At 41.2% G+C, this 16,345-nt stretch overlaps 1 long non-coding RNA gene across 1 annotated transcript; it reads left to right on the top strand.

Annotated features, from left to right (window-relative positions):
* Window positions 1-2,045: 2,045 nt before the first annotated feature.
* LOC136265680 (uncharacterized) lies at window positions 2,046-4,701 on the top strand. Its single transcript, XR_010705676.1, has 3 exons — window positions 2,046-2,066; window positions 2,428-4,322; window positions 4,377-4,701. It is a non-coding gene; the product is annotated as an uncharacterized lncRNA (long non-coding RNA).
* Window positions 4,702-16,345: the final 11,644 nt, after the last annotated feature.

The raw sequence follows: 16,345 nt of genomic DNA, 5'->3' as shown, positions 1-16,345 counted from the left end.
CATTGGGATAACCAAACTTCCCATTGGACATTCAATGGCATCGTTGGACAACCCTCTCTGAGGGGGTGCCAAGGGGTGCTGTGCCCCCCCTGGCCCTTCTCTTGCCCCCCTTGGACCTACAGTACTATATTGATACCAGAAACTAGAATCATGCATTCACAGTGTATTCAGAAGTATAGAAAGCCAATGGGCAAATAGAAGACAACAGTTATAAATGTACTTTACAGTTATAGCTAAACTGTACACTATAAAGAAAGCGAGACAAATAGATTTGAATTTTTGTGGAAAGATTGAGATACTCTAATAGAGCAGTCACTACTCTAATAGAACAGTCGCAGTTCTAATGTCATATATAACAATGCTAGCTACTCCTTATTTTGTTTTGGTATGCACTTTACCATCAAACAGGTTTATCTCAGATAGGCCAACCAATCTTTGTATGCATTGCAAAGCATACACTAGTTTGTTAGCTAAGTGCTATCAAAAATGCTCTCAAATTCAAACCTAGGAGGTCAAATTTTTAAAATTTTCTCCAACTACAGTCTTAAAAACTGTATGTCCATCATTCATCCAGCTATATGCTAAATAAAGTTATACAAATGAATATAACTTGTGTACTAGAATTCCGCCATTCTTATCCTCACAGTGATATGGATGCGGCGATTATGCCAGCATAATTTCGAGCATAATAGGTATGTGCGGGAATCAGGAATTATGCTAGCATTTTGAGATGATTATAAAGCTTTAACAATAGGAAAATCTACAGATTGAACAATTTCATTTTAAAAGAAAATCTACAGATTGAACAATTTCGTTTTAAAAGATCGAGATACTCTAATAGAGCAGTCGCTGATTATTATTTACTCCAATAAAGCAGTCACATTGAAATGAAATACTCTAATACAGCAACCAGCTAAAGAATCCAAGACTATTTGAAGCTTAGACATCAACGAAAATGGTGTGATACAGCAATAAATTGGCATTATTAGCCAATTATGGTGGCATAATTTGGGAATTATGGGCAATTCTCAAAAGCATAATAGGTGATTTTTTGAGCACTGCTCAAAAGTATAATGCTCAATTTTTGGAGCATAATAGCCTCATGCCTACACAGTGAAATAAACACTGTTGTGCACTAAAACTTCTTGCTCCCCCTTGGCCCCCCCTGACAGTGTCTCCTAGATCCGCCTATGGGCAAAGATATAACATTTAAAACATGTATCTTCAATTGCCATTCAGCACAATATATCGCTAATGCCAAAGCATACATTCACTATACCACATAATAACTGTTGTGCTCATTTTGCTTCCATGATTACCATTTCAACTTACACACCTATCATCCACTCAACCACGAAAGCCAAAGTTAGTTTTAAAAATTTCCCACATCACTAAACCTTGCTACAATCAGTGTTTCATACCCACTACACAGTCAACAATTGCACAACACAGTTAGAGCAACATCTGACTGTATACCATTCACATCAGTAGGAGCATTTTTCAGACATTCCCATGTATCCATTGTCTACAACCATCTATTCTGTGCATGTCAACGTCTTCCTGATATGTTCCTAAATATACTCACAACACTCACAATCCAAGTTCTAAAGCATGTCTGAGTGGGTGGTGTCATCTGTATCAGTCAATGGCAGCAAAACAGTTGCAGGGGCTACTGTTGTTGCACTAGTATCGTGAGAGGTGGAAGGTTCTTTGGAAAGCTTACATTTTGGTCTCTTCTGCCTTTTACCACCTGCTTTAGTAGCCTTATCTTTCTGCTGTCTTTTTGGCCAGCTCTTACTTCTCCTTTCATTTGCCTAACCTCTCCTTCTTTCTCTTCTGTTTTTTTTTTTCTTCTTTTGCTTTTAATGGGGCAAGTCCCTCAGCACTAGTTAACACTCATGAACCAGTGACTCAAGTTGATGAACTCTTATACTTTCTAGTAGCTATATCTATGGTAATACTTAGGCCACTTTAACTTGATTAGTTGTCACTTTCACAGGTGATAATCTCCAGAGTATAGACAAAAACCTTAACAGAAATCAGGACAAAAGGAGTACAAAATACAAGTAAGGAGACACTGTCTCTGACAAAACAACAGCTTGTTTGTAGCCATAGTATGTTTTTGAGTCAGGTTTTGAAGAGATATTTGTAGATAAACTGCATATTATGAGGAATGTAAAGCTTGTGCTCTCAGTATGTGTATTATATTTTATTCATTTTCATCCTAATAAAAAATTTTCAATCAATGAAAAGGTGTATCAGTTGCACTCATGAAACAACTAATCAAGTTAACATGGCTTTGTTCCAGATAGGTAACAAACAAAGTTTATAATCATTTATTTACGTGTACTGAACAGTTAATATGTGTAGTTACAACTATTGCTTGTGAACCCAATAAGTTTCATATTGGTCAATTTCTTGTTATAGATCTGCAGTGGATCATCTGACTTAATTAGCCGGTCACTACAACACAAAACATGACATTATTAAATACCAAGGGAAGAATTTGCCATTGGTATTCAATGGTGTTAAATTGGCATAGAAATCAGGTAGTGCTTAATGTGTAAATTCTTGTAAATCAGATGAGGTTGGAAGTAGAGGTGGGTAATATACCGATTTTTAGTTGTTGTGCAATATATTTTAAACTGAATCACTAAATATTTAACTTTAAATACTGGGAGAATACCAGAAGTTACCAGCTTCCAGATTGTCCAAACAGTACGTAGCAAGAGTGGAGCAAAGAGCGTAGCATGGGACTACTAGAAAGGTACTAATGGGAGACCAGTCAAATATGGGAGTGCTATTTGTCACTCAGTCTGAAAAGTTGACCTCCAATTTGTTTTCCCACTTGAAGAGTAAGTACTGCCTAGTCTACAATGAGGTTGTTGATACAATGGAAGCTTGTACATATTTAGTGGGCATTTAACACTGCAATATTTATTGGTATGATGTTGATTAATACCACCCACCCCTAGTTGGAAGTGTAATAAGTACCACAAATTTTTTCATGTTAAGATGGGGTATAGCGTTGGAGGAGGGTAGCAACATTGAATGGTGGCCATGATACTCATTTATAATTTTCTTCATAATGGCCATCATTTGTCTAGAGGCTTTTTTCATCTTTCTAGTCTCATGTGATCCCTGACTAGCGTAGGATGACTTTTTGGGTGTTTATTCATACTATTTTCTTGAGTGGGACTCCTCTTTCTGTCTTCTAGCTTGTCAACAAAGACATTTATTGCATCTATTGGCCTGGTGCAAGATCTCATGTGATTCAAAGACTAAACTTATTCAGTGGGACTTAAAGTACCGTTGTCATGTACTCGTATTTCATCAGTCGAAAGGCATTTTAGCACCTAAGGAAGTCCAGTTTTTTTTTCCAATTCAAATCCACATGCATGCTTCAAACCTCCTCTGCTTGTGAATGGTACATTCCAAATTAAACTACACCAGTTTTTTGGTGTCGGTTACCAAATATGTATTGCACTGTGCTGTATAAATGCCAAAACCCTTTTCATCGATCTAGATCCAGTCTTGTTAATGCACTTTATTTGTACAAAACATGTGTCATATGCACTTTTACCATTGAGAAATGAATCAACAGCTATGTAGTATGTAGTATTATTGTTTGCTGACAGCGATCATTTTATAGTTGATTTTTTTTCACCTAAACATTCTTGTTAAAACATTCTTTCTATATTACAATATGGGATTATGTAACTAGTGCTAGGCATGATTAGCCCGTTGTGATAATTGATGAGTGTGTGTTTGTTTACTTTCTTTGGTGGAACCTGTCTGTAATGGTCACCTCTATCCTTTAGAATGGTGGCCTTTCAAGACAGACACCTCAGGCATTGTATTCACTACATAGATTATTTATTAGTAGAAAGGTGGCCACATGTAGGTGGCCATCAACTGGAGAGGCAGATCGGGTTCCATGCTATTTTGATGAGCCTTACTCACAGCTAGTATTCACTTTTTATGGGATTACCTTTTAAGCAGCCAATCACTAAAGGTAGCACTTACTTTTTGGTGGCTAAAACCATTCATTTACCTCCTCTTCCAACACCTCCACATGTGTTAAAAACATTTATTGTGCTGATGGCTGTAGGATTACAAATCCTCCCAGGATTCAACATGCAGTGAAATATTGCATTGTTTACTCACAGTACTAGTACTAATGCCTCAAAGTGGAACCAAAAGTCTGCATCCATCCCTGCACTATACGTCAGGTCAGCACATGCACATACAAATACTACGTGCACATGTTAATGGACTCATAGTGTAGACCAGCAAAGCAGATTTGTGAACACTATGGCTAAGTAAGTACATGGTTGTTATTACATATTGTGTGTAGTTATTTGCTTATCTTGCAGCAAGTGTTGACTAACTGATAATGAGTGTACTCACAACTCTCTAACTGGTAGAAAAAATAGTCATTATGCATTTTCAATGAACTATTAATGACCAGTTGTAGTGAAACAAATGCAGTGGTATGTGTATGCATACTAACTTTGGTTGTTGACTGTCTTCAAAGTTTTTTGTTCTCCTATGATACAGTCGTAAAGTAACCTTTATTTGCAAAACTTGTGTACATATTACAGGTAATTTTGTGTTCATCAAGTAGCCAAATTTGCAATATGTGTACATCCTGTATAGTTATATTAGTGTGTATGAAAATGCAAGGATTAGTCACTTTCACTCTGCTAGTTGATACACTTGTGACTGGGATAAAGAATTTTGATTTTCAAAATTCACCTTGATCACCTATTAACAGCCTTGATTCTTGATTGTCAACTGTAAAATTATCATGTTGCTAAAAGTTGGCCTTCGAAAGTGTTTGTTACTTCTGAGTACAGCTTGAGTCACTGCAACAAAGCCCCTCCTATGATTGGATCTTGATCCCAGTCATAAGTATTTCAGCAGCCAGTATAGAAGTGACCATCCCCTGAAATGGCTAAATCTGAGTATTTGTTATCCATAATTCATGCCTATATCTTATTCAGTAGACTCGAGGTTGTGAAGGATGGTTCTTTCACTGACGAATACGTAACATATGTGCTAACAGCTCCGTTAGTAGGTTTTGCTGTTAAATATGATGTGTTGCCAAACAATTTACCACCTCAGGTCTACTGATACGGGCATGAATGACTGTGAATCAGATAGACTGACTGCAACTTAATTTAAACTCAGTCTATAATGGCTTTCGATTGGTTACTTTTCATGTGATATAATTGACCTTAAAAGATTATTGACAACGGTCACGTAATCCCAAATTACAAACCAATGCAGGAGTGGGGATTAATATGAACACTCATGGATGGATAACTTCAGTAGTTAAGTAAGCGAAACAGTCTTTGAATAGTGGTTCAAGAATCTAATGAATAGTTGTATGTTCAAACTATATTTGTCCCTGCCCTAGCGAACACACACCTGTGCACATACATGCATATGGCACGTGTGCACACACACATGCACGTTTGAATATAATGAGCTACGTATTTGTCGCCCAGTGAAGTATGATAACTATATGCACTGCTCATGATCAGGTACTCAAGTCTTGTGCACTCTGGGGCAGGACTAGTAATCTGCAAGAGGACTGATTGTCCAGGTCTCCTGGAGAGAGGTCACAAAACCCAAAGTTTCACAGTGACCCCAACACAAGGACAGCTAGGCAATTGCTTCCCCAGGTGCCAATTGACATTACAGATGGGTGGGCAACTGCTTTCTCACGTATGTTAAAATTAATAGCATTATCTGTCCTGTACTTGTCATACACCTGTGAATTGTAATGATTGGCCGCTCTGATTATAGAAACCACACACTTGACTATATAAGGTATGTAGATCCAAAGCACAACTACTATACAAGGTCTCAGTGAAACATGTTCACACCTTCATAGCTTTGTTATTTGATATGTATTAAATTACCCACAAGGTTCTTTCCCATTTACAATTATCATAACAGTTCAAAAAAGAATCATGCATGTGTTTTACAAAATTAAACCACTAGGTTTAGTCCAGCTGTAGTGTTTAAAAGGGATGAAACTTGTATCACAAACATTCCTTGTTTCAATTTAATGAACAGGTTCCAGTTAGAAAAAAAGGATGAACAGTTTATAACCCATGCATAAATCCATAAATTAGAGCACAAAATACCAGCCTGCAAGACTAGTCCTTTCTGTGCAATGATGTTTGAGCCAGTAACAAATAGCCATTAGTATACCAGAACAGTACGTTTGTGATAAGAGTGTATAATGAGTTTGTAACCACTCTTAATAGGATGAATTTGAAGGCTTAAAGTTAGGGAAACACCACTACCAAATTTATTATACACCCATAGTAGAGACAAATTATGTGTAATTACTGACACATATTATTCATTCACAAGATTGACACAATTGCACATAGGAGACTTAACTGTTGCAGTCTAAAGTATAGTATTTAAACTGTTAGTAGCTACGTATAGTCACTTTCCCTCAGGAGCAAGTCTCGATACATTCCTTTTCAGAACACGATACTGCTGATTGCACAGTATCTGCTTCAACAAATCGTGAAGTGGTTGGAGAACCAATCCTTCTTGGGGGAGACTCCAATTCTGGGATGGCATCAAAGGATGGACGAACAAACATTTTTCCAGCGCCATGTGGAGCAGTATCTTTAAGTGGTTCTTGACAGTATGGTGGACTGTCATGCATACCAATCAAAACAGGTACAGACCCACCTCGTTGCTCATCTAAAATGCTTTCTTGCTTCGGTATGTCCAATTCAATGCTATCACTTAACAATGGTGGGATTTTCATAACTTTTTCCTTGTGGAGAAGTCCTAGTTGATGTCTAAATGATGGTATATTCCACAAACCAAATGCAGCACCTACACCGCACACAAAAATGGCAAAGATAACACCAATGGAAATGCTTATGGCAAAAACATCAATTTCATTGTTACTGTTGCTTTTATTATTGACTGTTCTGTGATCACTGCAACTTAGCGTGCCACTATTGTATTCCAGAAGTCTAAGATTGGCACCAGGAGGGATTGTGTAAGTTCCAATACACAAAGCACTTGACTTGTCAATCAGGTAAAATGACAACTCTTGCTGCATGTTTAAAAAGTAGAAAGTTTTCTCGTCAAGTGTCCCGAATTTGTAAATCAGTGAATCACCAAGCAGAATAATTTGACTGGTACCATTGGTGACGTTAACCAATATGGCACTAAGACCATTACCAGCAAGACATATTAGGTAATGGCTATCTGGTCCAGCCAAATTCTTGCATTGGATGGGATCATCTAAGGCAGACACCAGTTGATATTGTTTTGAAGTACCATTCTCCGATATAACCATCTTGTCATGGTTAGCAGTGAATGACACAAGGCGACTGAGGTTATTTGAGTCAAAAGCAGTTGTGTCAGTTTTTGTGATTTCACCCACAAAACGGTGTTCAGAAGATGAAAAAAGTCTGTGATACACAACATTGGGGGTATTATCATTAGTTAACTCTATCCTAATTCCAATGAAGGTCCCACTTCTTACAGGTACAATACGATCAATCATCAAAACAAGACCTTGATAGTTGGGGGCCGTGTAGTCGTAAGTCTCCTGTGTACCTAGTTTTATCTCGTGTAACTTGTTGGTCCCTCTTTCCCCAAAATATAGCACCTGTGCTAAACCATATGGCTCATCAAACTGCAGAATGACTGAACTTGTCAAGTTAGTTGTGGATAGCATATAACTGCATAAACCATACTTCGAATCATCAGACCAGTCTCCATTGTCGTTTAGTTTCAGCGTGAAGTATTGTACGCAAAGTGGCACACGGGTGGAGTTCAGCTCGCAATATCCAACTATTTCGTAGGGTGATCGGTGGACAATCCCGGCCGGTTGGCAATGCACTTCTATACTCTTCCATTCTTTGTCACCAACACTTAACATCTCCACAGTATTTGGTCCAGAAAATAAGTGAACGTTACTATCGCTAGCGTGATCGTCAAAATGAGTATCTTCATTTGCATCTAATCGCCTTTGAGACAATTCAGCCGCTGAACTAGCAGTGGAAGCTGTTACTGCCGCCGAGTATTCACTGTATGCGCTTGCTTCTATGTGCAACCGCACAAACTGCTTGTTAACATTGTCGTACACGGCATCCAACACTGCACTCCCGTTGCACTGTGTATCTGTCGATGCATCTAACGCTAGCGTTACCTCGGATGTCACAAATACTAAGACGATTAATAATTTGCCGAAGCCTGACAAAGTCATCATCGAGGTCATCATCTAGGGGTTTCGTTATGCGATCACTTGACCACAAAAAATATTAATGACCTTATACAGTACACAGGAAACGCTGTAAACGCCTATAGGCGTTTTTTGCGTTCTTATTACTGCGCACTGTTTAAAGAATAAGAGGCATTTGAAACCTGTCTGACACGTGAAATGGTTGATTAAGGCAAGGATGAAGACATATGACTATCAACTGCCAGGTATTAAATGTGTGCACTCACACACCAACAAGGGGTAGTCACTTCAGTACCGTCTGTTGAAACACTTATGCACCTATCAATGTTAAGCCCCACTACCCCCCTCCCGGGCTTACTAGGGGATTAGTGGGGGATTTTGATCTGAAACTCTGCCCCACTAGTGGGGAATTTGACCGCTCGAAATTTTAGGCGTTTGTTTTAACTTGCAAGCTAAAGGAATTGACCTGTTTCCTAAAGTACCTTACAGCCATACTACATGGAGATTTGACCACTAGTCGTTCCCCAACGGGTGGAGAATTTGATTTTTCAAAAAATCAAATCCCCACCATTTCCCCCACTACGCCCGGGAGGGGGTAGGTAGGGGATAACATTGATAGGTGCATTATGACCGGGATCAAGGTTTAATCAAGCGATCAAAGGGCTTTTTTACAATGAATCAAGCGATCAATACATCCGCAAAAGTGACGATCAAGCACCTTTCAAAGCTAACTTTAGCAACACGATAATTTACTAGTATTTTACGGTAGACTATCAAGAATCAAGGCACTTTTACAAGTGTAATCAAGCGATCAAGGCAAAATTTCGACGATCAAAATTCTTGATCCCGGTCGCAAGTGTATCAACTGGCGGTATGGAAGTGACTACCCCTTGACCAACTAGATACATACACCACTGCAATTTCTACACCTTTGAACAGAGCATGTTCAGCCTTGACATCTTGGTGGTCAACACTGAGGCTTAGCAACTATGCCATGTAATACAGAGCGTGCATTGATTTTGGGGTTGGTAATACAGAGCGTGCAGCACTGGTACACCTGTTAAGGAGATTTTAATCCACTTACAGTACAACTTCATTTTGTGGTAAAGTATTTACATACTGCAGGAAATAGCCATCAGCCTAAACAATAACGCGTCATTCAGGAATGGCATTTATCACAGGAAGATAATATGAATATCCATGCTAAAAGTCCAGAGAGATTATATAAATACTTTACCTGAAAAGGACCTGAAATGATCTCATTACTACACCAATAGACACTTAGAAGGAAAGCTTGTGGTCAGATGTAGACATTGTTGAAAACAGGATGTGGGTAGCGATTAAAAATGTGAGAGAAAACAATGGCCTTATCCAAGATAGATTTGCACAGACATAACAACACACACATGTACACATACTAGCTCTTTGTGTGTTCCAAGTTAGAAGAAGCGTCGTGTTAGTGCAGACACGCATGTAAACAGATACGTGGTTCGATGGTCACTATAACTTTTATGTGACGACAACCCAATTACTAGCAGACATTCTAACTTACCAACTAAAGTTCAACCGAACCCTTTAACCTTCTCAAATGTCAGCTTTAAGAGATGCTTTCTTTGTACGTGTACAACTGTACATGTATTGTGTGAAAAACAAGTTTGACAGGCACATCTTGTTGAGACAATATGGCTGCCATCCACTAAAATACACCAGTATTTGAATATTATATAGCCTCATACTGATGAGGAATGTGGACACTTGAGGACGCATACACAATCCAGACACATAGTTAAGGTCCTAAAGTATCCCTCTGCACATTTGCGTCCATATTAAGCAGGTTCCACTGTACAGTGTACACATCATGACATATTTTTCTCAAGCTGATATTTTCTGTCTTTCCAATAAACACACGTCTCTTTTCAATTCACAGTTACCAACTAAACACAACATTTCTCTGAATTCACAGTTACCATCCTAACACAACATTTCTCTGGGGCTTACATGTGTAGTAGGTTGAGTTCATTTGAGAAGTTGTGTGATTTTGCATGACCACTTAATGATAAGGTGATCTTTAATTGCAATCAGCTAGTCTAACAGTTCATTATAATTCAGAAGGCTCAGTCTCACATATCAACGGTGTTTGGCCAGTTCTCTCAGTTGAACAGCTTTTCGCAGTAAAAAAATATCCTCCGGATAAAATAAAAACCCACAATCGAACCACCCACTTTGACCTTTTTCTTAGCTGAAACACGTGTTCGCAGTTAATTTCGAACGGTCATGTCTGAACTAGAGTCTCTAGTCAAAAACCTTTCAGACAAGTTCGACGGCTTACAGAATGACTTGAATAAGCTGAAGCATCGCTCGGAGAAGTGGAAGAAGCATGGCAAGTGGCAGTCTCGCCGGCGCCATAGACGTCACTCACCCTCGAGGTCACGATCTTGGAGTAGTTCGGACCACAGAGGTGGGTCACACTCTCGGAGAGAGAACCCCAGCTCCTTACCTGAGCGATCTCGGAGTAGATCGGCATCGCCACCTCGGGGAGAAACACGTGGCCGCCATGACAGAAACTCAAGGAGTCCCACTCGTGAGAGGACCCGATCCTGGGAGGACATTCCTGATACACCTCAATACAGTGAGGTAGTTGAGTGGGAGTACAACTCCGACATTGAGCCCATGGGACCGGGTAGGCACCAAGCTCCCCCCACCAACGTAGCCGTAGTGTCTGAGGAGACGGGGTCTATTATCTCACAAGCCTGTACCAGTAGGCTGGAGTATGCAGACCACCTGAAAGTAAGGAATGTGTACTCTCTTCCTAAAGTGACAGCATCCCGGACACCTCAGCTGGATAGCTACCTCAAGACTGAGATACCACCAGCAACCAAGGCTGTGGACAAGGAGTTGGCTACAATTCAATCCCACGTGCTTGATGCCCTTGCCCCACTTAGTGCCATCCTGGAAACAAAGCAGGACGTCCCAAAGGAAACTGTTAGTGCTGCCACAGATGCAGTTAAGCTACTGGGCAATGCCAGTGCTCGAATCAGTCACCTCCGACGCACAAAGGTCATCTCACAGATGAATAAGGCACTGCTCCCACTGGTCGAGGAGGACTCAAACTTTGGAGAAGCGTCGCCCTCTTTATTTGGACCGGAGTTTGCCCAAAAGTCGAAGCAGCATGTGGATCAAGTGAAGGCAATGAGGTCCACCCTTGGCACGTCCAAGCCGTTTTTTTTGACCAGGCCCCCCCCCAACAACCGGGGGGGTTACTCTCGCAAGCCGACACAAGGAGGGGGAGGAGCCCAGAGAGGACGGCCAAGCCAAGGAAAATTATTCCAGAAGAACACTTGGAACAAGTGACTTCTGGAATAATTCAGCGCTCACGCCCACGCTACTTCAGTTGGCGGCCAGCGCCCACGCTACTTCGCGGCCAGCGCCCACGCTTCATCCCAGCGCCCACGCTACTTCAGTTGGCGGCCAGATCCATCTGCAGAAGCAACAGACGCATTTCTCCAAGTGTGGACCCACATCAAGAGGTATGCCAACCCATCATGGAATCTGATAGGCCGGACACTTTCTCAGGTCCAGACTCAACAAGCCAACATAGTGCTGGTAGCACCAGTGTGGAGATGGTATCCCACACTCCTATACATGTTGGTGGATTATCCCAAACTAATAACAACAGAAACTGAGATAATAGTCAACAGGGACATCTCGCTGATACTCCCACAACTAGCCGTATGGCATATCTCAGGGAGAGGTACAGAGGTCAACAACTTTCGGAGGAAGCTACAGAACTTATGCTTAGTTCCTGGAGGATTAAAACAAACAAGTCCCATGACTCACTATTCACTAAGTGGCACTGCTGGTGTTCTGAACGGGGTTCAGATCCTTTTCGTAGCCCTATAGCCCAGGTGGCAAACTTCCTGGCATACCTCTACAAGGAGGGATACCAATACAGCTCTGTAAATGCCTATCGGTTGGCAATTTCCTCAGTTCATGAGAAGATCGATGGCTACACAGTTGGCCAACACTCCCTGGTCTGCAGGCTTGTAAAGGGAGTCTTCCATGCCAGACCTCCACTGCCACGTTATTCACAGACCTGGGATGTTCAGAAAGTGCTAAACTACATTGACACACTAGGGGACAATCAGATGTTGTCCTTGAAACGCCTGTGACAATGCTGCTTGCATTGTCTCGCCCATCAAGATCAGCTGATTTGTCAAAACTGGATATATCCAAACGGGTGTACAAGCCAGACGGAGTCTGTTTTTATCTAAGCACCTTGGCCAAGCAGTCAAGGTCCACATCACAGATTACAAATTCTTTTTTCCCTCTCTTACTGGAGGGAGTAGATTGTGTCCAGTGTCAACCTTGAAGGAATATGAGAGTAGAACACAACCCCTTCGGGAAAGGGAAACCAAACTGTTGGTAGCAATCATCAAGCCACATAAGGCGGTGTCTTCAAGTACTGTGGCTAGATGGCTCAAGTCCTTACTGGAAGTTTCAGGCATTAATACTTCAATATTTGGTGCTCACTCTGTCAGAGGAGCCTCCTCGTCTGCAGCGGCATCAGCAGGGATTTCCACCTCAGATTGGAGTTCTGAGTCAACTTTTCAACGATTTTACTATAGACCGACAGACAACCCATCATTCAGCAGAGTGGTGCTCAGTCAACCAGCTACAAACAACACCATTGATATGTGAGACTGAGCCTTCTGAATTATAATTCATAAATGGCTCAGACCACGGAGTGGTTGCCAGCTATTTGGAATTATATGAAGAAGGTGAAGTTGAGCATGTCAACGGTCCCACCCACCCATCCCGTGGGGAATGGTTGCAGCTATTCAAAAGGCTGAAGTGGGTGGTTCGATTGTGGGTTTTTATTTTATCCGGAGGATAATTTTTACTGTGAAAAGCTGTTCAACTGAGAGAACTGGCCAAACACCGTTGATATGCTCAACTTCACCTTCTTCATATAATTCCAAATAGCTGGCAACCACTCCGTGGTCTGAGCCATTTATGAAATACTGATCCAAATGTCAGTTGATCAGTTCACCCACAACAAGCCAATTGTCACTTTAGAGAATTAACAAATGGCCAAGTTAATTTGAATATGCACTCAGCACCTGTACACTCTATTTGTAAAGTCTACGTGCTGAGTGGCTGGACTATATATTTTTTGCATAATCTGGGTATTGGATATGCAGGAGGTAGGACATGACGTCATGATAATTGCGTGATGTGGGCTGTACTGTACATTTTGTCAATAGAATGTAGTTCTAGTTCACCTTAAAGTTTAGTATTGTAATTGTCAAAAATGATAATTCACTAATGTAGAAATTGTTTTATCTACTGAGCTTTATCAAGCTCCAGTGATCTTATGGTGAGTTTTGCAATAGCACATCATTCAGACTTGTGTAATTGCTCATTATACTAGTTACCGTTAAGAGTTAATGTAATCGACCTCAGCGTCTACAATGATGCTAGAAGCTTGGTACATTAGTTTTCCGTTATATAATTATCATCAGAATTCAATTAAATTATGTAACTTTTCACTGAAATCACATACGTTATGACATCATGTCCTACCCCCTGTTAGACATGTGTGTGGGAGTTCCACTGTGGGTGTGGCAAACTTTTCCATTGCAAGGTATCTCGTCCTGCACCACTGATGTTGTGTCAGGTTATGGTTGTGCCAGGTCCAGTTCTTCAGATCCATTACACAGCTATTGTCAACTGACAGGCCATTCAGGGTGTGCGCGCATGCATGCATGCGCGCGTGCATGCGTGTAATCAAAAGGTTGCAGGTTCATTGCTTGGTTATGCCCAGTTTCTGTTGTTGTTTCCTTAAGCAAGAAAGTTAACTCACATTGCTCCAGTATATCCAACTGTATAACAGGGGACCTGGTGTCAACTGGAGAAGTAGCTTACCCAGCTGTAACATCAATGGGTACCTGGGGAAACAAATACCAACTGTTCATGCCTCACATACAGGTGAAGGCCAAGGTGGGACTTCATGTACACACCTTCACTTGTGAGACATGGCATAGCCTCCTGCAATCCCCTGGAGGATATGCCAGCATTGACTACTAGTGCCTGAGTAATTCACTCTGGGTAGGCATGACCATGCCAGCATGGCAGCCAACTTTGCTTTGTGTAGTGTGGTGTGCGTGTGCGTGTGCGTGGTGTGGTGGGTGGGTGTGTGTGTGTGGGGGGGGGGGGGGGGTGGGGTGGGTGTGGGTGGGTGGGTGGGTGCATGTGTGTGAGATAGAGGCAGCATAGACCAGTGGTTAAATATCGAAAGGTTTCTGCAATTTCCAATTTGTTGCTTCCTTAAACAAGAAACTTATCACATTGCTGTGGTTTACTCAACTGTTAAATGGGGCCTAGTGTGCTTTGTTCATTATAATTACAAGTACCACTGCCTCTATATCTATGACTCTTAGACAGCCCCAAGTACTGTTCCAGAAGGATTTACGTGTACAGGCTCAACGCACGGGTAGTAGAATTTAAATGTATAGGGTAGTAGTATTGTGATCCTATTGTAATATTTATTAAGATCCTGGTGAAGATAAGTTGTATTAGGGCTTTTTTTGGAAGTGCACTACCAGCCACTCCATAGGCCTTTCACTGGAATCACCCTTGGCTTGGTTACCGTAGCACAGATTAAGGGGGGGGGGGGGGGGGGGGGAGAGGGGGCTGGAAAGCTCTGAACATAGTGGTCCTTTCATCGAAATGTGGATTGGTTGCTATGAAACCTTTTGTGACCTTTGTAAGTATTTTAGCTTGTGTTCATTGTTAACATTTCTCTGATATGGACGCCTTTGAATTATGTTCCAATGGAGTTCCACTGGTCATCGTATTTCCAAGTATTTGAAGATATGTCCCAAATTATTTTGGATATATACCGGTGTTTAGAAGTTCACAATTAATAATTATTAGTTATGAATTTAGCAAATAATTGTGCGGACATTAGGTATTACATTACAGTGAAAATTAATTGTACAAATACATTATGATAGTGCAAAATGTTGATGGCCTTCCTCATCCGGCCTGTGCTTTTTGGGGGGTGGGGTGCCACCTGTTGTTCTGTTCGACTGTAGTTACCTCTTTTTTATGTCTCTATTTTACTTTAGTCTTTTCTCATTGGCCATAGTCAGTGTCTCCCTGAAGTGGGTGATGGCATGGCTGGATCAAGTCTCTTCATTGTGGCCAGGGATTCACTGGTGAGCTTCCTGATGTGACTATCACATTTTTGATTAGTTTGGTTAGATGCTCCATAATAGTTGCGGCTAGTTCTTGTTCAGCCGTAGTCAGTTTTTGTATCCACTTGGGGGTGAATTCCCTGTCGTCTTTGTACATGATATTTGGCTCAATTTTTCCAGGTGGTACACTGCCAGGGGCCAGTGCCATCCTGATTGCCTCACTACTGTATGTCTCCTAGGCTTGTTGACCTGGCTAGTTGAAATCTAATTTTCACTAGTTCTTTCTCCAGCTGGAGCTGGTTCTCTTGTTCAGTAGATGTTGAGTTGGTTGTTGGCTGCTCATCAGCAATGAGTTGTGTTAATAATAGATCATGATCATGATCATGATCATCTCTGCCATTCTCACAACTGCTGCTGCCGTTTGATGATGTTGTAGGAGTGGCTGTATCCAATGTGGGGCTGGTGACAGCAGTAGCAATGGCTGCTGCTGATGAAGAGGCTCCACCATTATGTATCAGTGACCTTCTCCCTCCAAGGGATGATGACATCAGGTCGTTAGTGGCAGCTGGCGTGCCAGTTGTAACAGGCTGGACCTCTATGTCGTTGTCAGAGACATCCTCATCCTGGCTGTTGGTCTTGATCTGACTCTGTCCATTACAATCTTTCACTCAGTTAAAACAAGTTAAATCAGTTTGTATTTTTTTGTACATGCACATTAGTGAATTTGTAAGTTTTTTCTTCTGCATTATTCAGGAATGTATCAGTTGTGGCTTTAAAAAATTATGGTCTGATCCTATGGTGTCTATACACTGTAGCTACTTGAATGGAATGTACGTACGTAAGTGTGTGTGTGTGTGTGTGTGTGTGTGTGTGTCAGTGTCACATGTTGTAATTTGTATGCCTCCAATAG

The sequence above is a fragment of the Dysidea avara genome, chromosome 9, assembly GCF_963678975.1.
Source record: "Dysidea avara chromosome 9, odDysAvar1.4, whole genome shotgun sequence".
In the NCBI taxonomy this organism is placed as follows: domain Eukaryota; kingdom Metazoa; phylum Porifera; class Demospongiae; order Dictyoceratida; family Dysideidae; genus Dysidea; species Dysidea avara.
The sequence above is the reverse complement of the archived record's forward strand: the minus strand, read 5'-3'. Positions and strand labels throughout refer to the sequence as shown.